Source organism: Scyliorhinus torazame, unplaced genomic scaffold (assembly GCF_047496885.1).
Source record: "Scyliorhinus torazame isolate Kashiwa2021f unplaced genomic scaffold, sScyTor2.1 scaffold_39, whole genome shotgun sequence".
Classification (NCBI taxonomy): domain Eukaryota; kingdom Metazoa; phylum Chordata; class Chondrichthyes; order Carcharhiniformes; family Scyliorhinidae; genus Scyliorhinus; species Scyliorhinus torazame.
In genome coordinates this window covers 606,265-632,655 of record NW_027307766.1, presented here as the reverse complement: position 1 = coordinate 632,655, position 26,391 = coordinate 606,265, and positions in this window count along the sequence as shown.

The window sequence follows — 26,391 nt, the reverse complement described above, 5'->3', positions numbered from 1 at the left end:
TTTCTGCAGGTTGTGTTATTGGGAGGTTAGTGAAGACGCTGAGGATGGGTTTCTGCAGGTTGTGTTATTGGGAGGTGAGTGGAGATGCTGAGGATGGTTTTCTGCAGATTGTGTTATTGGAAGGTTAGTGATGATGCTGAGGATGGGTTTCTGCAGGTTGTGTAATTGGAAGGTGAGTGGAGATGCTGAGGATGGGTTTCTGCAGGTTGTGTTATTGGGAGGTGAGTGGAGATGCTGAGGATGGGTGTCTGCAGGTTGTGCTATTGGTAGGTGAGTGGAGATGCTGAGGGTCGGTTCTGCAGGTTGTGTTATTGGGAGGTGAGTGGAGATGCTGAGGATGGGTTTCTGCAGGTTGTGTTGTTGGGAGGTGAGTAAAGATGCTGAGGATGGGTTTCTGCAGGTTTTGGTATTGGGAGGTGAGTGGAGATGCTGAGGATGGGTTTCTGCAGGTTGTGCTATTGGGAGTTGAGTGGAGATGCTGTGGATGGGTTTCTGCAGGTTGTGTTATTGGGAGGTGAGTTAAGATGCTGAGGATGGGTTTCTGCAGGTTGTGTAATTGGGAGGTGAGTGGAGATGCTGAGGATGGGTTTCTGCAGGTTCTGTTATTGGGAGGTGAGTGGTGATGCTGAGGATGGGTTTCATCAGGTTGTGTTATTGGGAGGTGAGTGAAGATGCTGAGGATGGGTTTCTGCAGGTTGTGTTATTGGGAGGTGAGTGGAGGTGCTGAGGGTGGGTTTCTGCAGGTTGTGTTATTGGGAGGTGGGTGAAGATGCTGAGGATGGGTTTCTGCAGGTCGTGTTATTGGGAGGTGAGTGGAGATGCTGAGGATGGGTTTCTGCAGGTTGTGTTATTGGGAGGTGAGTGAAGATGCTGAGGATGGTTTTCTGCAGGTTGTGTGATTGGGAGGTTAGTGAAGATGCTGAGGATGGGTTTCTGCAGGTTGTGTTATTGGGAGGTGAGTGGTGATGCTGAGGATGGGTTTCTGCAGGTTGTGTTATTGGGAGGTGGGTGAAGATGCTGAGGATGGGTTTCTGCAGGTTGTGTTATTGGGAGGTGAGTGAAGATGCTGAGGATGGGTTTCTGCAGGTTGTGTTACTGGGAGGTGAGTGGAGATACTGAGGATGGGTTTCTGCAGGTTGTGTTATTGGGAGGTGGGTGAAGATGCTGAGGATGGGTTTCTGCAGGTTGTGTCATTGGAAGGTGAGTGGAGATGCTGAGGATGGGTTCCTGCAGGTTGTGTTATTGGAAGGTTAGTGGAGATGCTGTGGATGGGTTCCTGCAGGTTGTGTTATTGGAAGGTTAGTGGAGATGCTGAGGATGGGTTTCTGCAGGTTGTGTTATTGGGAGGTTAGTGAAGATGCTGAGGATGGGTTTCTGCAGGTTGTGTTATTGGGAGGTGAGTGGTGATGCTGAGGATGGGTTTCTGCAGGTTGTGTTATTGGGAGGTGAGTGAAGATGCTGAGGATGGGTTTCTGCAGGTTGTGTTATTGGGAGGTGAGTGAAGATGCTGAGGATGGGTTTCTGCAGGTTGTGTTATTGGGAGGTGAGTGAAGATGCTGAGGATGGGTTCATGCAGGTTGTGTTATTGGAAGGTTAGTGGAGATGCTGAGGATGGGTTTCTGCAGGTTGTGTTATTGGGAGGTGAGTGAAGATGCTGAGGATGGGTTTCTGCAGGTTGTGTTATTGGAAGGTGAGTGGAGATGCTGAGGATGGGTTTCTGCAGGTTGTGTTATTGGGAGGTTAGTGAAGACGCTGAGGATGGGTTTCTGCAGGTTGTGTTATTGGGAGGTGAGTGGAGATGCTGAGGATGGTTTTCTGCAGATTGTGTTATTGGAAGGTTAGTGATGATGCTGAGGATGGGTTTCTGCAGGTTGTGTTATTGGGAAGTGATTGGAGATGCTGAGGATGGGTTTCTGCAGGTTGTGTTATTGGGAGGTGAGTGGAGATGCTGAGGATGGGTCTCTGCAGGTTGTGTTATTGGGAGGTGTGTGGAGACGCTGAGGATGGGTTTCTGCAGTTTGTGTTATTGGGAGGTGGGTGAAGATGCTGAGGATGGGTTTCTGCAGGTTGTGTTATTGGGAGGTGAGTGAAGATGCTGAGGATGGGTTTCTGCAGGTTGTGTTACTGGGAGGTGAGTGGAGATACTGAGGATGGGTTTCTGCAGGTTGTGTTATTGGGAGGTTAGTGAAGATGCTGAGGATGGGTTTCTGCAGTTTGTTTTATTGGGAGGTGGGTGAAGATGCTGAGGATGGGTTTCTGCAGGTTGTGTAATTGGGAGGTGAGTGAAGATGCTGAGGATGGGTTTCTGCAGGTTGTGTTATTGGGAGGTGAGTGGAAATACTGAGGATGGGTTTCTGCAGGTTGTGTTATTGGGAGGTTAGTGAAGATGCTGAGGATGGGTTTCTGCAGTTTGTGTTATTGGGAGGTGGCTGAAGATGCTGAGGATGGGTTTCTGCAGGTTGTGTTATTGGGAGGTGAGTGAAGATGCTGAGGATGGGTTTCTGAAGGTTGTGTTATTGGGAGGTGAGTGAAGATGCTGAGGATGGGTTTCTGCAGGTTGTGTTATTGGAAGGTTAGTGGAGATGCTGAGGATGGGTTTCTGCAGGTTGTGTTATTGGGAGGTGAGTGAAGATGCTGAGGATGGGTTTCTGCAGGTTGTGTTATTGGAAGGTGAGTGGAGATGCTGAGGATGGGTTTCTGCAGGTTATGTTATTGGGAGGTGAGTGAAGATGCTGAGGATGGGTTTCTGCAGGTTGTGTTATTGGGAGGTGATTGGAGACGCTGAGGATGGGTTTCTGCAGGTTGTGTTATTGGGGGGTGAGTGGAGATGCTGAGGATGGGTTTCTGCAGGTTGCGTTATTGGGAGGTTAGTGAAGATGCTGAGGATGCGTTTCTGCAGGTTGTGTTATTTGGAGGTGAGTGAAGATGCTGAGGATGTGTTTCTGCAGGTTGTGTTATTGTGAGGTGAGTGGAGGTGCTGAGGATGGGTTTCTGCAGGTTGTGTTATTGGGAGGTGAGTGAAGATGCTGAGGATAGGTTTCTGCAGGTTGTGTTATTGGGAGCTGAGTGAAGATGCTGAGGATGGGTTTCTGCAGGTTGTGCTATTGGAAGGTGAGTGGAGATGATGAGGATGGGTTTCTGCAGGTTATGTTATTGGGAGGTGAGTGAAGATGCTGAGGATGGGTTTCTGCAGGTTGTGTTATTGGGAGGTGATTGGAGACGCTGAGGATGGGTTTCTGCAGGTTGTGTTATTGGGGGGTGAGTGGAGATGCTGAGGATGGGTTTCTGCAGGTTGCGTTATTGGGAGGTTAGTGAAGATGCTGAGGATGCGTTTCTGCAGGTTGTGTTATTTGGAGGTGAGTGAAGATGCTGAGGATGTGTTTCTGCAGGTTGTGTTATTGTGAGGTGAGTGGAGGTGCTGAGGATGGGTTTCTGCAGGTTGTGTTATTGGGAGGTGAGTGAAGATGCTGAGGATAGGTTTCTGCAGGTTGTGTTATTGGGAGCTGAGTGAAGATGCTGAGGATGGGTTTCTGCAGGTTGTGCTATTGGAAGGTGAGTGGAGATGATGAGGATGGGTTTCTGCAGGTTGTGTTATTGGGAGGTTAGTGAAGATGCTGAGGATGGGTTTCTGCAGGTTGTGTTATTGGGAGGTGAGTGGAGATGCTGAGGATGGGTTTCTGCAGGTTGTGTTATTGGGAGGTGAGTGAAGATGCTGAGAATGGGTTTCTGCAGGTTGTGTTATTGGGAGATGAGTGGAGATGCTGAGGATGGGTTTCTGCAGGTTGTGTTATTGGGAGGTGAGTGGAGATTTTGAGGATGGGTTTCTGCAGGTTGTGTTATTGGAAGGTTAGTGAATATGTTGTAGATGGGTTTCTGCAGGTTGTGTTATTGGAAGGTGAGTGAAGATGCTGAGGATGGGTTTCTGCAGGTTGTGTTATTGGGAGGTGAGTGGAGATGCTGAGGATGGGTTTCTGCAGGTTGTGTTATTGGGATGTGAGTGGAGATGCTGAGGATGGGTTTCTGCAGGTTGTGTTATTGGAAGGTGAGTGAAGATGCTGAGGCTGGGTTTCTGCAGGTTGTATTATTGGGAGGTGAGTGAAGATGCTGAGGATGGGTTTCTGCAGTTTGTGTTATTGGGAGGTGAGTGGAGATGCTGTGGATGGGTTTCTGCAGGTTGTGTTATTGGGAGGTGAGTGGAGATGCTGAGGATGGGTTTCTGCAGGTGGTGTTATTGGAAGGTGAGTGGAGATGCTGAGGATGGGTTTCTGCAGGTTGTGTTATTGGGAGGTGAGTGGAGATGCTGAGGATGGGTTTCTGCAGGTTGTGTTATTGGAAGGTGAGTGGAGATGCTGAGGATGGGTTTCTGCAGGTTGTGTTATTGGGAGGTGAGTGGAGATGCTGAGGATGGGTTTCTGCAGGTTGTGTTATTGGGAGGTGAGTGGAGATGCTGATGATGGGTTTCTGCAGGTTGTGTTATTGGGAGGTTAGTGGAGATGCTGAGGATGGGTTTCTGCAGGTTGTGTTGTGAGCTGTTGCAGACATTAAGGGAGAATAGATAATTTGGTGAGTCAGCTCTGAACGAGATCTGGGGCTGTAGTTACCGTGAATGTGGGTCCGGAACATGACCAACAAATGGAGCAAAGGCTGCAGAGAGAGAAGAGCCGAACAAATAGAGGAGAATGGTCTCTGTACCAATATCTTGGGGAATTTCAAGGAGACTTTACCGACCTGCTCCTAACGCAGAAGCAAATTGTGAGGCAAATCTGATAGAACAAGGAGCTGGTTACAGAACGGTGTCGCCTCCTTCAGCACGGCCTGGAGCCTGACACCAGGCTGTGGATTTTGCTGTCAAATCTGATATAACAAGGAGCTGGTTACAGAACGGTGTCGCCTCCTTCAGCACGGCCAGGAGCCTGACACCAGGCTGTGGATGGTCCTGCCAAATCTGATATAACAAGGAGCTGGTTACAGAACGGTGTCGCCTCCTTCAGCACGGCCTGGAGCCTGACACCAGGCTGTGGATGGTCCTGTCAAATCTGATACAACAAGGTGCTGGTTACAGAACAGTGTCGCCTCCTTCAGCACGGCCTGGAGCCTGACACCAGGCTGTGGATGGTCCTGTAAAATCTGATATAACAAGGAACTGGTTACAAAACGGTGTCGCCTCCTTCAGCACGGCCTGGGGCCTGACACCAGGCTGTGGATGGTTATGTCAAAACTGATATAACAAGGAGCTGGTTACAGAACGGTGTCGCCTCCTTCAGCACGGCCTGGAGCCTGACACCAGGCTGTGGTTGGTCCTGTCAAATCTGATATAACAAGGAGCTGGTTACAGAACGGTGTCGCCTCCTTCAGCACGGCCTGGAGCCTAACACCAGGCTGTGGATGGTCCTGTCAAATCTGGTATAACAAGGAGCTGGTTACAGAACGGTGTCGCCTCCTTCAGCACGGCCTGGAGCCAGACACCAGGCTGTGGATGGTCCTGTCAAATCTGATATAACAAGGAGATGGTTACAGGACGGTGACACCTCCTTCAGCACGGCCTGGAGCCTGACACCAGGCTGTGGATGGTCCTGTCAAATCTGATATAACAAGGAGCTGGTTACAGAACGGTGTCGCCTCCTTCAGCACGGCCTGGAGCCTGACACCAGGCCGTGGATGGCCTGTCAAATCTGATACAACAAGGTGCTGGTTACAGAATGGTGTCGCCTCCTTCAGCACGGCCTGGAGCCTGACACCAGGCTGTGGATGGTCGTGTCAAATCTGATATAACAAGGAGCTGGTTACAGAACGGTGTCGCCTCCTTCAGCACGGCCTGGAGTCTTACACCAGGCTGTGGATGCTCCTGTCAAATCTGATATAACAAGGAGCTGGTTACAGAACGGTGTCGCCTCCTTCAGCACGGCCTGGAGCCTGACACCAGGCTGTGTATGGTCCTGTCAAATCTGATATAACAAGGAGGTGGTTACAGAACGGTGTCACCTCCTTCAGCACGGCCTGGAGCCTGACACAAGGCTGTGGATGGTCCTGTCAAATCTGATATAACAAGGAGCTGGTTACAGAACGGTGTCGCCTCCTTCAGCACGGCCTGGAGCCTGACACCAGGCTGTGGCTGGTCTGTCAAATCTGATACAACAAGGAGCTGGTTACAGAATGGTGTCGCTTCCTTCAGCACGGCCTGGAGACTGACACCAGTCTGTGGATGGTCCTGTCAAATCTGATATAACAAGGAGCAGGTTACAGAACGGTGTCGCCTCCTTCAGCACGGCCTGGAGCCTGACACCAAGCTGTGGATGGTCCTGTCAAATCTGATATAACAAGGAGCAGGTTACAGAACGGTGTCGCCTCCTTCAGCACGGCCTGGAGCCTGACACCAGGCTGTGGATGGTCCTGTCAAATCTGATATAACAAGATGCTGGTTACAGAACGGTGTCGCCTCCTTCAGCACGGCCAGGAGCCTGACACCAGGCTGTGGATGGTCCTGTCAAATCTGATATAACAAAGAGCTGGTTACAGAACGGTGTCACCTCCTTCAGCACGGCCTGGAGCCTGACACCAGGCTGGGGATGGTCCTGTCAAATCAGATATAACAAGGAGCTGGTTACAGAACGGTATCACCTCCTTCAGCACGGCCTGGAGCCTGACACCAGGCTGTGGATGGTCCTGTCAAATCTGACATAACAAGGAGCTGGTTACAAAACGATGTCGCCTCCTTCAGCGCGGCCTGGAGCCTGACACCAGGCTGTGGATGGTCCTGTCAAATCTGATACAACAAGGTGCTGGTTACAGAACGGTATCACCTCCTTCAGCACGGCCTGGAGCCTGACACCAGGCTGTGGATGGTCCTGTCAAGTCTGACATAACAAGGAGCTGGTTACAGAACGATGTCGCCTCCTTCAACACGGCCTGGAGCCTGACACCAGGCTGTGGATGGTCCTGTCAAATCTGATATAACAAGGAGCTGGTTATAGAACGATGTCGCCTCCTTCAGCACGGCCTGGAGCCTGACACCAGGCTGTGGATGGTCCTGTCGAATCTGATACAACAAGGTGCTGGTTACAGAACGGTATCACCTCCTTCAGCACGGCCTGGAGTCTGACACCAGGCTGTGGATGGTCCTGTCAAATCTGACATAACAAGGAGCTGGTTACAGAACGATGTCGCCTCCTTCAGCATGGCCTGGAGCCTGACACCAGGCTGTGGATGGTCCTGTCAAATCTGATTTAACAAGGAGCTGGTTACAGAACGGTGTCGCCTCCTTCAGCACGGCCTGGAGCCTGACACCAGGCTGTGGATGGTCCTGTCAAATCTGATATAACAAGGAGCTGGTTACAGAACAGTGTCGCTTCCTTCAGCACGGCCTGGAGCCTGACACCAGGCTGTGGATGGTCCTGACAAATCTGATACAACAAGGTGCTGGTTACAGAAGGGGGTCACCTCCTTCAGCACGGCCTGGTGCCTGACACCAGGCTGTGCATGGTCCTGTCAAATCTGATATAACACGGTGCTGGTTACAGAACGGTGTCGCCTCCTTCAGCACGGCCTGGAGCCTGACACCAGGCTGTGGATGGTCCTGTCAAATCTGATATAACAAGCAGCTGGTTACAGAACGGTGTTGCCTCCTTCAGCACGGCCTGGAGCCTGACACCAGGCTGTGGATGGTCCTGTCAAATCTGATATAACAAGGAGCTGGTTACAGAACGGTGTCGCCTCCTTCAGCACGGCCTGGAGCCTGACACCAGGCTGTGTGTGGTCCTGTCAAATCTGATATAACAAGGTGCTGGTTACAGAACGGTGTCGCCTCCTTCAGCATGGCCTGGAGCCTGACACCAGGCTGTGGATGGTCCTGTCAAATCTGATATAACAAGGAGCTGGTTACAGAACGGTGTCGCCTCCTTCAGCACGGCCTGGAGCCTGACACCAGGCTGTGGATGGGCCTGTTAAATCTGATATAACAAGGAGCTGGTTACAGAACGGTGTCGCCTCCTTCAGCACGGTCTGGAGCCTGACACCAGGCTGTGGATGGTCCTGTCAAATCTGATATAACAAGGAGCTGGTTACAGAACGGTGTCGCCTCCTTCTGCACGGCCTGGAGCCTGACACCAGGCTGTGGATGGTCCTGTCAAATCTGCTACAACAAGGAGCTGGTGACAGAACGGTGTCGCCTCCTTCAGCACGGCCTGGAGCCTGACACCAGGCTGTGGATGGTCCTGTCAAATCTGATATAACAAGGAGCTGGTTACAGAACGGTGTCGCCTCCTTCAGCACGGCCTGGATCCTGACACCAGGCTGTGGATTGTCCTGTCAAATCTGATATAACAAGGTTCTGGTTACAGAACGGTGTCGCCTCCTTCAGCAAGGCCTGGAGCCTGACACCAGGCTGTGGATGGCCCTGTCAAATCTGGTACAGCAAGGAGCTGGTTACAGAACGGTGTCGCCTCCTTCAGCACGGCCTGGAGCCTGACACCAGGCTGTGGATGGTCCTGTCAAATCTGATATAACAAGGACCTGCTTACAGTACGGTGTCACCTCCTTCAGCACGGCCTGGAGCCTGACACCAGGCTGTGGATAGTCCTGTCGTATCTGATATAACAAGGAGCTGGTTACAGAACGGTGTCACCTCCTTCAGCACGGCCTGGACCCTGACACCAGGCTGTGGATGGTCCTGTCAAATCTGATACAAAAAGGAGCTGGTTACAGAACGGTGTCACCTCCTTCAGCACGGCCTGGAGCCTGACACCAGGCTGTGGATTGTCCTGTCAAATCTGATATAACAAGGTGCTGGTTACAGAACGGTGTTGCCTCCTTCAGCACGGCCTGGAGCCTGACACCAGGCTGTGGATGGTCCTGTCTAATCTGATACAACAAGGAGCTGGTTACAGAACGGTGTCGCCTCCTTCAGCACGGCCTGGAGCCTGAGACCAGGCTGTGGATGGTCCTGTCAAATCTGATATAACAAGGAGCAGGTTACAGAACGGTGTCGCCTCCTTCAGCACGGCCTGGAGCCTGACACCAGGCTGTGGATGGTCCTGTCAAATCTGATATTACAAGGAGCTGGTTACAGAACGGTGTCGCCTCCTTCAGCACGGCCTGGAGCCTGACACCAGGCTGTGGATGGTCCTGTCAAATCTGATATAACAAGGAGCTGGTTACAGAACGGTGTCACTTCCGTCAGCACGGCCTGGAGCCTGACACCAGGCTGTGGATGGTCCTGTCAAATCTGATATAACAAGGAGCTGGTTACAGAACGGTGTCACCTCCTTCAGCACGGCCTGGAGCCTGACACCAGGCCGTGGATGGTCCTGTCAAATCTGATAAAAAAGGAGCTGGTTACAGAACGGTGTCACCTCCTTCAGCACGGCCTGGAGCCTGACACCAGGCTGTGGTTGGTCCTGTCAAACCTGATATAACAAGGAGCTGGTTACAGAACGGTGTCGCCTCCTTCAGCACGGCCTGGAGCCTGACACCAGGCTGTGGATGGTCCTGTCAAATCTGATATAACACGGAGCTGGTTACAGAAAGGTGTCGCCTCCTTCAGCACGGCCTGGAGCCTGACACCAGGCTGTGGATGGTCCTGTCAAATCTGATAAAACAAGGAGCTGGTTACTGAACGGTGTCGCCTCCTTCAGCACGGCATGGAGCCTGACACCAGGCTGTGGATGGTCCTGTCAAATCTGATATAACAAGGAGCTGGTTACAGAACGGTGTCGCCTCCTTCAGCACGGCCTGGAGCCTGACACCAGGCTGTGGATGGTCCTGTCAAATCTGATATAACAAGGAGCTGGTTACAGAACGGTGTCACCTCCTTCAGCACGGCCTGGAGCCTGACACCAGGCTGTGGATGGTCCTGTCAAATCTGATATAACAAGGAGCTGGTTACAGAACGGTGTCGCCTCCTTCAGCACGGCCTGGAGCCTGACACCAGGCTGTGGATGGTCCTGTCCAATCTGATATAACAAGGTCCTGGTTACAGAACGGTGTCGCCTCCTTCAGCACGGCCTGGAGCCTGACACCAGGCTGTGGATGGTCCTGTCAAATCTGATATAACAAGGAGCTGGTTACAGAACGGTGTCGCCTCCTTCAGCACGGCCTGGAGCATGACACCAGGCTGTGGATGGTCCTGTCAAATCTGATATAACAAGGAGCTGGTTACAGAACGGTGTCGCCTCCTTCAGCACGGCCTGGAGCCTGACACCAGGCTGTGGATGGTCCTGTCTAATCTGATATAACAAGGTGCTGGTTACAGAACGGTGTCGCATCCTTCAGCACGGCCTGGAGCCTGACACCAGGCTGTGGATGGTCCTGTCAAATCTGATATAACAAGGAGCTGGTTACAGAACGGTGTCGCCTCCTTCAGCACGGCCTGGAGCCTGACACAAGGCTGTGGATGGTCCTGTCAAATCTGATATAACAAGGACCTCGTTACAGAACGGTGTCGCCTCCTTCAGCACGGCCTGGAGCCTGACACCAGGCTGTGGATAGTCCTGTCGTATCTGATATAACAAGGAGCTGGTTACAGAACGGTGTCGCCTCCTTCAGCACGGCCTGGAGCCTGACACCAGGCTGTGGATGGTCCTGTCAAATCTGATACAACAAGGTGCTGGTTACAGAACGGTGTCGCCTCCTTCAGCACGGCCTGGAGCCTGACACCAGGCTGTGGATGGTCCTGTCAAATCTGATACAACAAGGTGCTGGTTACAGAACGGTGTCACCTCCTTCAGCACGGCCTGGAGCCTGACACCAGTCTGTGGATGGTCCTGTCAAATCTGATATAACAAGGTGCTGGTTACAGAACGGTGTCGCCTCCTTCAGCACGGCCTGGAGCATAACACCAGGCTGTGGATAGTCCTGTCGTATCTGATATAACAAGGAGCTGGTTACAGAACGGTGTCGCCTCCTTCAGCACGGCCTGGATCCTGACACCAGGCTGTGGATGGTCCTGTCAAATCTGATACAACAAGGTGCTGGTTACAGAACGGTGTCGCATCCTTCAGCACGGCCTGGAGCCTGACACCAGGCTGTGGATGGTCCTGTCAAATCTGATATAACAAGGACCTCGTTACAGAACGGTGTCGCCTCCTTCAGCACGGCCTGGAGCTTGACACCAGGCTGTGGATAGTCCTGTCGTATCTGATATAACAAGGAGCTGGTTACAGAACGGTGTCGCCTCCTTCAGCACGGCCTGGATCCTGACACCAGGCTGTGGATGATCCTGTCAAATCTGATACAACAAGGTGCTGGTTACAGAACGGTGTCACCTCCTTCAGCACGGCCTGGAGCCTGACACCAGGCTGTGGATAGTCCTGTCGTATCTGATATAACAAGGAGCTGGTTACAGAACGGTGTCGCCTCCTTCAGCACGGCCTGGAGCCTGACACCAGGCTGTGGATGGTCCTGTCAAATCTGATATAACAAGGAGCTGGTTACAGAACGGTGTCGCCTCCTTCAGCACGGCCTGGAGCCTGACACCAGGCTGTGGATAGTCGTGTCGTATCTGATATAACAAGGTGCTGGTGACAGAACGGTGTCACCTCCTTCAGCACGGCCTGGATCCTGACACCAGGCTGTGGATAGTCCTGTCGTATCTGATATAACAAGGAGCTGGTTACAGAACGGTGTCGCCTCCTTCAGCACGGCCTGGATCCTGACACCAGGCTGTGGATTGTCCTGTCAAATCTGATATAACAAGGTGCTGGTTACAGAACGGTGTCGCCTCCTTCAGCACGGCCTGGAGCCTGACACCAGGCTGTGGATGGTCCTGTCAAATCTGATATAACAAGGACCTGGTTACAGAACGGTGTCGCCTCCTTCAGCACGGCCTGGAGCCTGACACCAGGCTGTGGATGGTCCTGTCAAATCTGATACAACAAGGAGCTGGTTACAGAACGGTGTCACCTCCTTCAGCACGGCCTGGAGCCTGACACCAGGCTGTGGATGGTCCTGTCAAATCTGGTATAACAAGGTGCTGGTTACAGAACGGTGTCACCTCCGTCAGCACGGCCTGGAGCCTGACACCAGGCTGTGGATGGTCCTGTCAAATCTGATATAACAAGGTGCTGGTTACAGAACGGTGTCGCCTCCTTCAGCACGGCCTGGAGCCTGACACCAGGCTGTGGATGGTCCTGTCAAATCTGATATAACAAGGAGCTGGTTACAGAACGGTGTCGCCTCCTTCAGCACGGCCTGGAGCCTGACACCAGGCTGTGGATAGTCGTGTCGTATCTGATATAACAAGGTGCTGGTTACAGAACGGTGTCACCTCCTTCAGCACGGCCTGGAGCCTGACACCAGGCTGTGGATAGTCCTGTCGTATCTGATGTAACAAGGAGCTGGTTACAGAACGGTGTCGCCTCCTTCAGCACGGCCTGGATCCTGACACCAGGCTGTGGATTGTCCTGTCAAATCTGATATAACAAGGTGCTGGTTACAGAACGGTGTCGCCTCCTTCAGCACGGCCTGGAGCCTGACACCAGGCTGTGGATAGTCCTGTCGTATCTGATATAACAAGGAGCTGGTTACAGAACGGTGTCGCCTCCTTCAGCACGGCCTGGATCCTGACACCAGGCTGTGGATTGTCCTGTCAAATCTGATATAACAAGGTGCTGGTTACAGAACGGTGTCGCCTCCTTCAGCACGGCCTGGAGCCTGACACCAGGCTGTGGATGGTCCTGTCAAATCTGATATAACAAGGACCTGGTTACAGAACGGTGTCGCCTCCTTCAGCACGGCCTGGAGCCTGACACCAGGCTGTGGATGGTCCTGTCAAATCTGATACAACAAGGAGCTGGTTACAGAACGGTGTCACCTCCGTCAGCACGGCCTGGAGCCTGACAACAGGCTGTGGATGGTCCTGTCAAATCTGATATAACAAGGAGCTGGTTACAGAACGGTGTCGCCTCCTTCAGCACGGCCTGGAGCCTGACACCAGGCTGTGGATGGTCCTGTCAAATCTGATATAACAAGGTGCTGGTTACAGAACGGTGTCGCCTCCTTCAGCACGGCCTGGAGCCTGACACCAGTCTGTGGGTGGTCATGTCAAATCTGATATAACAAGGAGCTGGTTACAGAACGGTGTCGCCTCCTTCAGCACGGCCTGGAGCCTGACACCAGTCTGTGGGTGGTCATGTCAAATCTGATATAACAAGGAGCTGGTTACAGAACGGTGTCGCCTCCTTCAGCACGGCCTGGAGCCTGACACCAGGCTGTGGATGGTCCTGTCAAATCTGATATAACACGGAGCTGGTTACAGAACGGTGTCACCTCCTTCAGCGCGGCCTGGAGCCTGACACCAGGCTGTGGATGGTCCTGTCAAATCTGATATAACAAGGAGCTGGTTACAGAACGGTGTCGCCTCCTTCAGCACGGCCTGGAGCCTGACACCAGGCTGTGGATGGTCCTGTCAAATCTGATATAACAAGGAGCTGGTTACAGAACGGTGTCACTTCCGTCAGCACGGCCTGGAGCCTGACACCAGGCTGTGGATGGTCCTGTCAAATCTGATATAACAAGGAGCTGGTTACAGAACGGTGTCGCCTCCTTCAGGATGGCCTGGAGCCTGACATCAGGCTGTGGATGGTCCTGTCAAATCTGATATAACAAGGAGCTGGTTACAGAACGGTATCAGCTCCTTCAGCACGGCCTCGAGCCTGACACCAGGCTGTGGATGGTCCTGTCAAATCTGACATAACAAGGAGCTGGTTACAGAACGATGTCGCCTCCTTCAGCACGGCCTGGAGCCTGACACCAGGCTGTGGATGGTCCTGTCAAATCTGATAAAAAAGGAGCTGTTTACAGAACGGTGTCACCTCCTTCAGCACGGCCTGGAGCCTGACACCAGATGTGGTTGGTCCTGTCAAACCTGATATAACAAGGAGCTGGTTACAGAACGGTGTCGCCTCCTTCAGCACGGCCTGGAGCCTGACACCAGGCTGTGGATGGTCCTGTCAAATCTGATACAACAAGGTGCTGGTTACAGAATGGTGTCTCCTTCTTCAGCACGGCCTGGAGCCTGACACCAGGCTGTAGATGGTCCTGTCAAATCTGATATAACAAGGTGCTGGTTACAGAAAGGTGTGGCCTCCTTCAGCACGGCCTGGACCCTAACACCAGGCTGTGGATGGTCCTGTCAAATCTGATACAACAAGGTGCTGGTTACAGAACGGTGTCACCTCCTTCAGCACGGCCTGGAGCCTGACACCAGGCTGTGGATGGTCCTATCAAATCTGATATAACAAGGAGCTGGTTACAGAACGGTGTCGCCTCCTTCAGCACGGCCTGGAGCCTGACACCAGGCTGTGGATGGTCCTGTCAAATCTGATATAACAAAGAGCTGGTTACAGAACGGTGTTGCCTCCTTCAGCACGGCCTGGAGCCTGACACCAGGCTGTGGATGGTCCTGTCAAATCTGATATAACAAGGAGCTGGTTACAGAACGGTGTCGCCTCCTTCAGCACGGCCTGGAGCCTGACACCAGGCTGTGGATGGGCCTGTCAAATCTGATATAACAAGGACCTCGTTACAGAACGGTGTCGCCTCCTTCAGCACGGCCTGGAGCTTGACACCAGGCTGTGGATAGTCCTGTCGTATCTGATATAACAAGGAGCTGGTTACAGAACGGTGTCGCCTCCTTCAGCACGGCCTGGAGCCTGACACCAGGCTGTGGATGGTCCTGTCAAATCTGATATAACAAGGAGCTGGTTACAGAACGGTGTCGCCTCCATCAGCACGGCCTGGAGCCTGACACCAGGCTGTGGATAGTCGTGTCGTATCTGATATAACAAGGTGCTGGTGACAGAACGGTGTCACCTCCTTCAGCACGGCCTGGATCATGACACCAGGCTGTGGATAGTCCTGTCGTATCTGATATAACAAGGAGCTGGTTACAGAACGGTGTCGCCTCCTTCAGCACGGCCTGGATCCTGACACCAGGCTGTGGATTGTCCTGTCAAATCTGATATAACAAGGTGCTGGTTACAGAACGGTGTCGCCTCCTTCAGCACGGCCTGGAGCCTGACACCAGGCTGTGGATGGTCCTGTCAAATCTGATATAACAAGGACCTGGTTACAGAACGGTGTCGCCTCCTTCAGCACGGCCTGGAGCCTGACACCAGGCTGTGGATGGTCCTGTCAAATCTGATACAACAAGGAGCTGGTTACAGAACGGTGTCACCTCCTTCAGCACGTCCTGGAGCCTGACACCAGGCTGTGGATGGTCCTGTCAAATCTGGTATAACAAGGTGCTGGTTACAGAACGGTGTCACCTCCGTCAGCACGGCCTGGAGCCTGACACCAGGCTGTGGATGGTCCTGTCAAATCTGATATCACAAGGTGCTGGTTACAGAACGGTGTCGCCTCCTTCAGCACGGCCTGGAGCCTGACACCAGGCTGTGGATGGTCCTGTCAAATCTGATATAACAAGGAGCTGGTTACAGAACGGTGTCGCCTCCTTCAGCACGGCCTGGAGCCTGACACCAGGCTGTGGATAGTCGTGTCGTATCTGATATAACAAGGTGCTGGTTACAGAACGGTGTCACCTCCTTCAGCACGGCCTGGAGCCTGACACCAGGCTGTGGATAGTCCTGTCGTATCTGATATAACAAGGAGCTGGTTACAGAACGGTGTCGCCTCCTTCAGCACGGCCTGGATCCTGACACCAGGCTGTGGATTGTCCTGTCAAATCTGATATAACAAGGTGCTGGTTACAGAACGGTGTCGCCTCCTTCAGCACGGCCTGGAGCCTGACACCAGGCTGTGGATGGTCCTGTCAAATCTGATACAACAAGGAGCTGGTTACAGAACGGTGTCACCTCCGTCAGCACGGCCTGGAGCCTGACAACAGGCTGTGGATGGTCCTGTCAAATCTGATATAACAAGGAGCTGGTTACAGAACGGTGTCGCCTCCTTCAGCACGGCCTGGAGCCTGACACCAGGCTGTGGATGGTCCTGTCAAATCTGATATAACAAGGTGCTGGTTACAGAACTGTGTCGCCTCCTTCAGCACGGCCTGGAGCCTGACACCAGTCTGTGGGTGGTCATGTCAAATCTGATATAACAAGGAGCTGGTTACAGAACGGTGTCGCCTCCTTCAGCACGGCCTGGAGCCTGACACCAGTCTGTGGGTGGTCATGTCAAATCTGATATAACAAGGAGCTGGTTACAGAACGGTGTCGCCTCCTTCAGCACGGCCTGGAGCCTGACACCAGGCTGTGGATGGTCCTGTCAAATCTGATATAACACGGAGCTGGTTACAGAACGGTGTCACCTCCTTCAGCGCGGCCTGGAGCCTGACACCAGGCTGTGGATGGTCCTGTCAAATCTGATATAACAAGGAGCTGGTTACAGAACGGTGTCGCCTCCTTCAGCACGGCCTGGAGCCTGACACCAGGCTGTGGATGGTCCTGTCAAATCTGATATAACAAGGAGCTGGTTACAGAACGGTGTCGCCTCCTTCAGCACGGCCTGGAGCCTGACACCAGGCTGTGGATAGTCGTGTCGTATCTGATATAACAAGGTGCTGGTTACAGAACGGTGTCACCTCCTTCAGCACGGCCTGGAGCCTGACACCAGGCTGTGGATAGTCCTGTCGTATCTGATGTAACAAGGAGCTGGTTACAGAACGGTGTCGCCTCCTTCAGCACGGCCTGGATCCTGACACCAGGCTGTGGATTGTCCTGTCAAATCTGATATAACAAGGTGCTGGTTACAGAACGGTGTCGCCTCCTTCAGCACGGCCTGGAGCCTGACACCAGGCTGTGGATAGTCCTGTCGTATCTGATATAACAAGGAGCTGGTTACAGAACGGTGTCGCCTCCTTCAGCACGGCCTGGATCCTGACACCAGGCTGTGGATTGTCCTGTCAAATCTGATATAACAAGGTGCTGGTTACAGAACGGTGTCGCCTCCTTCAGCACGGCCTGGAGCCTGACACCAGGCTGTGGATGGTCCTGTCAAATCTGATATAACAAGGACCTGGTAACAGAACGGTGTCGCCTCCTTCAGCACGGCCTGGAGCCTGACACCAGGCTGTGGATGGTCCTGTCAAATCTGATACAACAAGGAGCTGGTTACAGAACGGTGTCACCTCCGTCAGCACGGCCTGGAGCCTGACAACAGGCTGTGGATGGTCCTGTCAAATCTGATATAACAAGGAGCTGGTTACAGAACGGTGTCGCCTCCTTCAGCACGGCCTGGAGCCTGACACCAGGCTGTGGATGGTCCTGTCAAATCTGATATAACAAGGTGCTGGTTACAGAACGGTGTCGCCTCCTTCAGCACGGCCTGGAGCCTGACACCAGTCTGTGGGTGGTCATGTCAAATCTGATATAACAAGGAGCTGGTTACAGAACGGTGTCGCCTCCTTCAGCACGGCCTGGAGCCTGACACCAGTCTGTGGGTGGTCATGTCAAATCTGATATAACAAGGAGCTGGTTACAGAACGGTGTCGCCTCCTTCAGCACGGCCTGGAGCCTGACACCAGGCTGTGGATGGTCCTGTCAAATCTGATATAACACGGAGCTGGTTACAGAACGGTGTCACCTCCTTCAGCGCGGCCTGGAGCCTGACACCAGGCTGTGGATGGTCCTGTCAAATCTGATATAACAAGGAGCTGGTTACAGAACGGTGTCGCCTCCTTCAGCACGGCCTGGAGCCTGACACCAGGCTGTGGATGGTCCTGTCAAATCTGATATAACAAGGAGCTGGTTACAGAACGGTGTCACTTCCGTCAGCACGGCCTGGAGCCTGACACCAGGCTGTGGATGGTCCTGTCAAATCTGATATAACAAGGAGCTGGTTACAGAACGGTGTCGCCTCCTTCAGCATGGCCTGGAGCCTGACATCAGGCTGTGGATGGTCCTGTCAAATCTGATATAACAAGGAGCTGGTTACAGAACGGTATCAGCTCCTTCAGCACGGCCTCGAGCCTGACACCAGGCTGTGGATGGTCCTGTCAAATCTGACATAACAAGGAGCTGGTTACAGAACGATGTCGCCTCCTTCAGCACGGCCTGGAGCCTGACACCAGGCTGTGGATGGTCCTGTCAAATCTGATAAAAAAGGAGCTGTTTACAGAACGGTGTCACCTCCTTCAGCACGGCCTGGAGCCTGACACCAGATGTGGTTGGTCCTGTCAAACCTGATATAACAAGGAGCTGGATACAGAACGGTGTCGCCTCCTTCAGCACGGCCTGGAGCCTGACACCAGGCTGTGGATGGTCCTGTCAAATCTGATACAACAAGGTGCTGGTTACAGAATGGTGTCTCCTTCTTCAGCACGGCCTGGAGCCTGACACCAGGCTGTAGATGGTCCTGTCAAATCTGATATAACAAGGTGCTGGTTACAGAAAGGTGTGGCCTCCTTCAGCACGGCCTGGACCCTAACACCAGGCTGTGGATGGTCCTGTCAAATCTGATACAACAAGGTGCTGGTTACAGAACGGTGTCACCTCCTTCAGCACGGCCTGGAGCCTGACACCAGGCTGTGGATGGTCCTATCAAATCTGATATAACAAGGAGCTGGTTACAGAACGGTGTCGCCTCCTTCAGCACGGCCTGGAGCCTGACACCAGGCTGTGGATGGTCCTGTCAAATCTGATATAACAAAGAGCTGGTTACAGAACGGTGTTGCCTCCTTCAGCACGGCCTGGAGCCTGACACCAGGCTGTGGATGGTCCTGTCAAATCTGATATAACAAGGAGCTGGTTACAGAACGGTGTCGCCTCCTTCAGCACGGCCTGGAGCCTGACACCAGGCTGTGGATGGGCCTGTCAAACCTGATATAACAAGGACCTCGTTACAGAACGGTGTCGCCTCCTTCAGCACGGCCTGGAGCTTGACACCAGGCTGTGGATAGTCCTGTCGTATCTGATATAACAAGGAGCTGGTTACAGAACGGTGTCGCCTCCTTCAGCACGGCCTGGATCCTGACACCAGGCTGTGGATGATCCTCTCAAATCTGATACAACAAGGTGCTGGTTACAGAACGGTGTCACCTCCTTCAGCACGGCCTGGAGCCTGACACCAGGCTGTGGATAGTCCTGTCGTATCTGATATAACAAGGAGCTGGTTACAGAACGGTGTCGCCTCCTTCAGCACGGCCTGGAGCCTGACACCAGGCTGTGGATGGTCCTGTCAAATCTGATATAACAAGGAGCTGGTTACAGAACGGTGTCGCCTCCATCAGCACGGCCTGGAGCCTGACACCAGGCTGTGGATAGTCGTGTCGTATCTGATATAACAAGGTGCTGGTGACAGAACGGTGTCACCTCCTTCAGCACGGCCTGGATCATGACACCAGGCTGTGGATAGTCCTGTCGTATCTGATATAACAAGGAGCTGGTTACAGAACGGTGTCGCCTCCTTCAGCACGGCCTGGATCCTGACACCAGGCTGTGGATTGTCCTGTCAAATCTGATATAACAAGGTGCTGGTTACAGAACGGTGTCGCCTCCTTCAGCACGGCCTGGAGCCTGACACCAGGCTGTGGATGGTCCTGTCAAATCTGATATAACAAGGACCTGGTTACAGAACGGTGTCGCCTCCTTCAGCACGGCCTGGAGCCTGACACCAGGCTGTGGATGGTCCTGTCAAATCTGATACAACAAGGAGCTGGTTACAGAACGGTGTCACCTCCTTCAGCACGTCCTGGAGCCTGACACCAGGCTGTGGATGGTCCTGTCAAATCTGGTATAACAAGGTGCTGGTTACAGAACGGTGTCACCTCCGTCAGCACGGCCTGGAGCCTGACACCAGGCTGTGGATGGTCCTGTCAAATCTGATATCACAAGGTGCTGGTTACAGAACGGTGTCGCCTCCTTCAGCACGGCCTGGAGCCTGACACCAGGCTGTGGATGGTCCTGTCAAATCTGATATAACAAGGAGCTGGTTACAGAACGGTGTCGCCTCCTTCAGCACGGCCTGGAGCCTGACACCAGGCTGTGGATAGTCGTGTCGTATCTGATATAACAAGGTGCTGGTTACAGAACGGTGTCACCTCCTTCAGCACGGCCTGGAGCCTGACACCAGGCTGTGGATAGTCCTGTCGTATCTGATATAACAAGGAGCTGGTTACAGAACGGTGTCGCCTCCTTCAGCACGGCCTGGATCCTGACACCAGGCTGTGGATTGTCCTGTCAAATCTGATATAACAAGGTGCTGGTTACAGAACGGTGTCGCCTCCTTCAGCACGGCCTGGAGCCTGACACCAGGCTGTGGATGGTCCTGTCAAATCTGATATAACAAGGACCTGGTTACAGAACGGTGTCGCCTCCTTCAGCACGGCCTGGAGCCTGACACCAGGCTGTGGATGGTCCTGTCAAATCTGATACAACAAGGAGCTGGTTACAGAACGGTGTCACCTCCGTCAGCACGGCCTGGAGCTTGAGAACAGGCTGTGGATGGTCCTGTCAAATCTGATATAACAAGGAGCTGGTTACAGAACGGTGTCGCCTCCTTCAGCACGGCCTGGAGCCTGACACCAGGCTGTGGATGGTCCTGTCAAATCTGATATAACAAGGTGCTGGTTACAGAACGGTGTCGCCTCCTTCAGCACGGCCTGGAGCCTGACACCAGTCTGTGGGTGGTCATGTCAAATCTGATATAACAAGGAGCTGGTTACAGAACGGTGTCGCCTCCTTCAGCACGGCCTGGAGCCTGACACCAGTCTGTGGGTGGTCATGTCAAATCTGATATAACAAGGAGCTGGTTACAGAACGGTGTCGCCTCCTTCAGCACGGCCTGGAGCCTGACACCAGGCTGTGGATGGTCCTGTCAAATCTGATATAACACGGAGCTGGTTACAGAACGGTGTCACCTCCTTCAGCGCGGCCTGGAGCCTGACACCAGGCTGTGGATGGTCCTGTCAAATCTGATATAACAAGGAGCTGGTTACAGAACGGTGTCGCCTCCTTCAGCACGGCCTGGAGCCTGACACCAGGCTGTGGATGGTCCTGTCAAATCTGATATAACAAGGAGCTGGTTACAGAACGGTGTCACTTCCGTCAGCACGGCCTGGAGCCTGACACCAGGCTGTGGATGGTCCTGTCAAATCTGATATAACAAGGAGCTGGTTACAGAACGGTGTCGCCTCCTTCAGCATGGCCTGGAGCCTGATATCAGGCTGTGGATGGTCCTGTCAAATCTGATATAACAAGGAGCTGGTTACAGAACGGTATCAGCTCCTTCAGCACGGCCTCGAGCCTGACACCAGGCTGTGGATGGTCCTGTCAAATCTGACATAACAAGGAGCTGGTTACAGAACGATGTCGCCTCCTTCAGCACGGCCTGGAGCCTGACACCAGGCTGTGGATGGTCCTGTCAAATCTGATAAAAAAGGAGCTGTTTACAGAACGGTGTCACCTCCTTCAGCACGGCCTGGAGCCTGACACCAGATGTGGTTGGTCCTGTCAAACCTGATATAACAAGGAGCTGGATACAGAACGGTGTCGCCTCCTTCAGCACGGCCTGGAGCCTGACACCAGGCTGTGGATGGTCCTGTCAAATCTGATACAACAAGGTGCTGGTTACAGAATGGTGTCTCCTTCTTCAGCACGGCCTGGAGCCTGACACCAGGCTGTAGATGGTCCTGTCAAATCTGATATAACAAGGTGCTGGTTACAGAAAGGTGTGGCCTCCTTCAGCACGGCCTGGACCCTAACACCAGGCTGTGGATGGTCCTGTCAAATCTGATACAACAAGGTGCTGGTTACAGAACGGTGTCACCTCCTTCAGCACGGCCTGGAGCCTGACACCAGGCTGTGGATGGTCCTATCAAATCTGATATAACAAGGAGCTGGTTACAGAACGGTGTCGCCTCCTTCAGCACGGCCTGGAGCCTGACACCAGGCTGTGGATGGTCCTGTCAAATCTGATATAACAAAGAGCTGGTTACAGAACGGTGTTGCCTCCTTCAGCACGGCCTGGAGCCTGACACCAGGCTGTGGATGGTCCTGTCAAATCTGATATAACAAGGAGCTGGTTACAGAACGGTGTCGCCTCCTTCAGCACGGCCTGGAGCCTGACACCAGATGTGGTTGGTCCTGTCAAACCTGATATAACAAGGAGCTGGATACAGAACGGTGTCGCCTCCTTCAGCACGGCCTGGAGCCTGACACCAGGCTGTGGATGGTCCTGTCAAATCTGATACAACAAGGTGCTGGTTACAGAATGGTGTCTCCTTCTTCAGCACGGCCTGGAGCCTGACACCAGGCTGTAGATGGTCCTGTCAAATCTGATATAACAAGGTGCTGGTTACAGAAAGGTGTGGCCTCCTTCAGCACGGCCTGGACCCTAACACCAGGCTGTGGATGGTCCTGTCAAATCTGATACAACAAGGTGCTGGTTACAGAACGGTGTCACCTCCTTCAGCACGGCCTGGAGCCTGACACCAGGCTGTGGATGGTCCTATCAAATCTGATATAACAAGGAGCTGGTTACAGAACGGTGTCGCCTCCTTCAGCACGGCCTGGAGCCTGACACCAGGCTGTGGATGGTCCTGTCAAATCTGATATAACAAAGAGCTGGTTACAGAACGGTGTTGCCTCCTTCAGCACGGCCTGGAGCCTGACACCAGGCTGTGGATGGTCCTGTCAAATCTGATATAACAAGGAGCTGGTTACAGAACGGTGTCGCCTCCTTCAGCACGGCCTGGAGCCTGACACCAGGCTGTGGATGGGCCTGTCAAACCTGATATAACAAGGACCTCGTTACAGAACGGTGTCGCCTCCTTCAGCACGGCCTGGAGCTTGACACCAGGCTGTGGATAGTCCTGTTGTATCTGATATAACAAGGAGCTGGTTACAGAACGGTGTCGCCTCCTTCAGCACGGCCTGGATCCTGACACCAGGCTGTGGATGATCCTCTCAAATCTGATACAACAAGGTGCTGGTTACAGAACGGTGTCACCTCCTTCAGCACGGCCTGGAGCCTGACACCAGGCTGTGGATAGTCCTGTCGTATCTGATATAACAAGGAGCTGGTTACAGAACGGTGTCGCCTCCTTCAGCACGGCCTGGAGCCTGACACCAGGCTGTGGATGGTCCTGTCAAATCTGATATAACAAGGAGCTGGTTACAGAACGGTGTCGCCTCCATCAGCACGGCCTGGAGCCTGACACCAGGCTGTGGATAGTCGTGTCGTATCTGATATAACAAGGTGCTGGTGACAGAACGGTGTCACCTCCTTCAGCACGGCCTGGATCATGACACCAGGCTGTGGATAGTCCTGTCGTATCTGATATAACAAGGAGCTGGTTACAGAACGGTGTCGCCTCCTTCAGCACGGCCTGGATCCTGACACCAGGCTGTGGATTGTCCTGTCAAATCTGATATAACAAGGTGCTGGTTACAGAACGGTGTCGCCTCCTTCAGCACGGCCTGGAGCCTGACACCAGGCTGTGGATGGTCCTGTCAAATCTGATATAACAAGGACCTGGTTACAGAACGGTGTCGCCTCCTTCAGCACGGCCTGGAGCCTGACACCAGGCTGTGGATGGTCCTGTCAAATCTGATACAACAAGGAGCTGGTTACAGAACGGTGTCACCTCCTTCAGCACGTCCTGGAGCCTGACACCAGGCTGTGGATGGTCCTGTCAAATCTGGTATAACAAGGTGCTGGTTACAGAACGGTGTCACCTCCGTCAGCACGGCCTGGAGCCTGACACCAGGCTGTGGATGGTCCTGTCAAATCTGATATCACAAGGTGCTGGTTACAGAACGGTGTCGCCTCCTTCAGCACGGCCTGGAGCCTGACACCAGGCTGTGGATGGTCCTGTCAAATCTGATATAACAAGGAGCTGGTTACAGAACGGTGTCGCCTCCTTCAGCACGGCCTGGAGCCTGACACCAGGCTGTGGATAGTCGTGTCGTATCTGATATAACAAGGTGCTGGTTACAGAACGGTGTCACCTCCTTCAGCACGGCCTGGAGCCTGACACCAGGCTGTGGATAGTCCTGTCGTATCTGATATAACAAGGAGCTGGTTACAGAACGGTGTCGCCTCCTTCAGCACGGCCTGGATCCTGACACCAGGCTGTGGATTGTCCTGTCAAATCTGATATAACAAGGTGCTGGTTACAGAACGGTGTCGCCTCCTTCAGCACGGCCTGGAGCCTGACACCAGGCTGTGGATGGTCCTGTCAAATCTGATATAACAAGGACCTGGTTACAGAACGGTGTCGCCTCCTTCAGCACGGCCTGGAGCCTGACACCAGGCTGTGGATGGTCCTGTCAAATCTGATACAACAAGGAGCTGGTTACAGAACGGTGTCACCTCCGTCAGCACGGCCTGGAGCCTGAGAACAGGCTGTGGATGGTCCTGTCAAATCTGATATAACAAGGAGCTGGTTACAGAACGGTGTCGCCTCCTTCAGCACGGCCTGGAGCCTGACACCAGGCTGTGGATGGTCCTGTCAAATCTGATATAACAAGGTGCTGGTTACAGAACGGTGTCGCCTCCTTCAGCACGGCCTGGAGCCTGACACCAGTCTGTGGGTGGTCATGTCAAATCTGATATAACAAGGAGCTGGTTACAGAACGGTGTCGCCTCCTTCAGCACGGCCTGGAGCCTGACACCAGTCTGTGGGTGGTCATGTCAAATCTGATATAACAAGGAGCTGGTTACAGAACGGTGTCGCCTCCTTCAGCACGGCCTGGAGCCTGACACTAGGCTGTGGATGGTCCTGTCAAATCTGATATAACACGGAGCTGGTTACAGAACGGTGTCACCTCCTTCAGCGCGGCCTGGAGCCTGACACCAGGCTGTGGATGGTCCTGTCAAATCTGATATAACAAGGAGCTGGTTACAGAACGGTGTCGCCTCCTTCAGCACGGCCTGGAGCCTGACACCAGGCTGTGGATGGTCCTGTCAAATCTGATATAACAAGGAGCTGGTTACAGAACGGTGTCACTTCCGTCAGCACGGCCTGGAGCCTGACACCAGGCTGTGGATGGTCCTGTCAAATCTGATATAACAAGGAGCTGGTTACAGAACGGTGTCGCCTCCTTCAGCATGGCCTGGAGCCTGATATCAGGCTGTGGATGGTCCTGTCAAATCTGATATAACAAGGAGCTGGTTACAGAACGGTATCAGCTCCTTCAGCACGGCCTCGAGCCTGACACCAGGCTGTGGATGGTCCTGTCAAATCTGACATAACAAGGAGCTGGTTACAGAACGATGTCGCCTCCTTCAGCACGGCCTGGAGCCTGACACCAGGCTGTGGATGGTCCTGTCAAATCTGATAAAAAAGGAGCTGTTTACAGAACGGTGTCACCTCCTTCAGCACGGCCTGGAGCCTGACACCAGATGTGGTTGGTCCTGTCAAACCTGATATAACAAGGAGCTGGATACAGAACGGTGTCGCCTCCTTCAGCACGGCCTGGAGCCTGACACCAGGCTGTGGATGGTCCTGTCAAATCTGATACAACAAGGTGCTGGTTACAGAATGGTGTCTCCTTCTTCAGCACGGCCTGGAGCCTGACACCAGGCTGTAGATGGTCCTGTCAAATCTGATATAACAAGGTGCTGGTTACAGAAAGGTGTGGCCTCCTTCAGCACGGCCTGGACCCTAACACCAGGCTGTGGATGGTCCTGTCAAATCTGATACAACAAGGTGCTGGTTACAGAACGGTGTCACCTCCTTCAGCACGGCCTGGAGCCTGACACCAGGCTGTGGATGGTCCTATCAAATCTGATATAACAAGGAGCTGGTTACAGAACGGTGTCGCCTCCTTCAGCACGGCCTGGAGCCTGACACCAGGCTGTGGATGGTCCTGTCAAATCTGATATAACAAAGAGCTGGTTACAGAACGGTGTTGCCTCCTTCAGCACGGCCTGGAGCCTGACACCAGGCTGTGGATGGTCCTGTCAAATCTGATATAACAAGGAGCTGGTTACAGAACGGTGTCGCCTCCTTCAGCACGGCCTGGAGCCTGACACCAGGCTGTGGATGGGCCTGTCAAATCTGATATAACAAGGTCCTGGTTACAGAACGGTGTCGCCTCCTTCAGCGCGGCCTGGAGCCTGACACCAGGCTGTGGATGGTCCTGTCAATTCTGATATAACAAGGAGCTGGTTACAGAATGGTGTCGCCTCCTTCAGCACGGCCTGGAGCCTGACACCAGGCTGTGGATGGTCCTGTCAAATCTGATATAACAAGGAGCTGGTTACAGAACGGTGTCGCCTCCTTCAGCACGGTCTGGAGCCTGACACCAGGCTGTGGATAGTCCTGTCAAATCTGATACAACAAGGTGCTGGTTACAGAATGGTGTCGCCTCCTTCAGAACGGCCTGGAGCCTGACACCAGGCTGTGGATGGTCCTGTCAAATCTGATATAACAAGGAGCTGGTTACAGAACGGTGTCGCCTCCTTCAGCACGGCCTGGAGCCTGACACCAGGCTG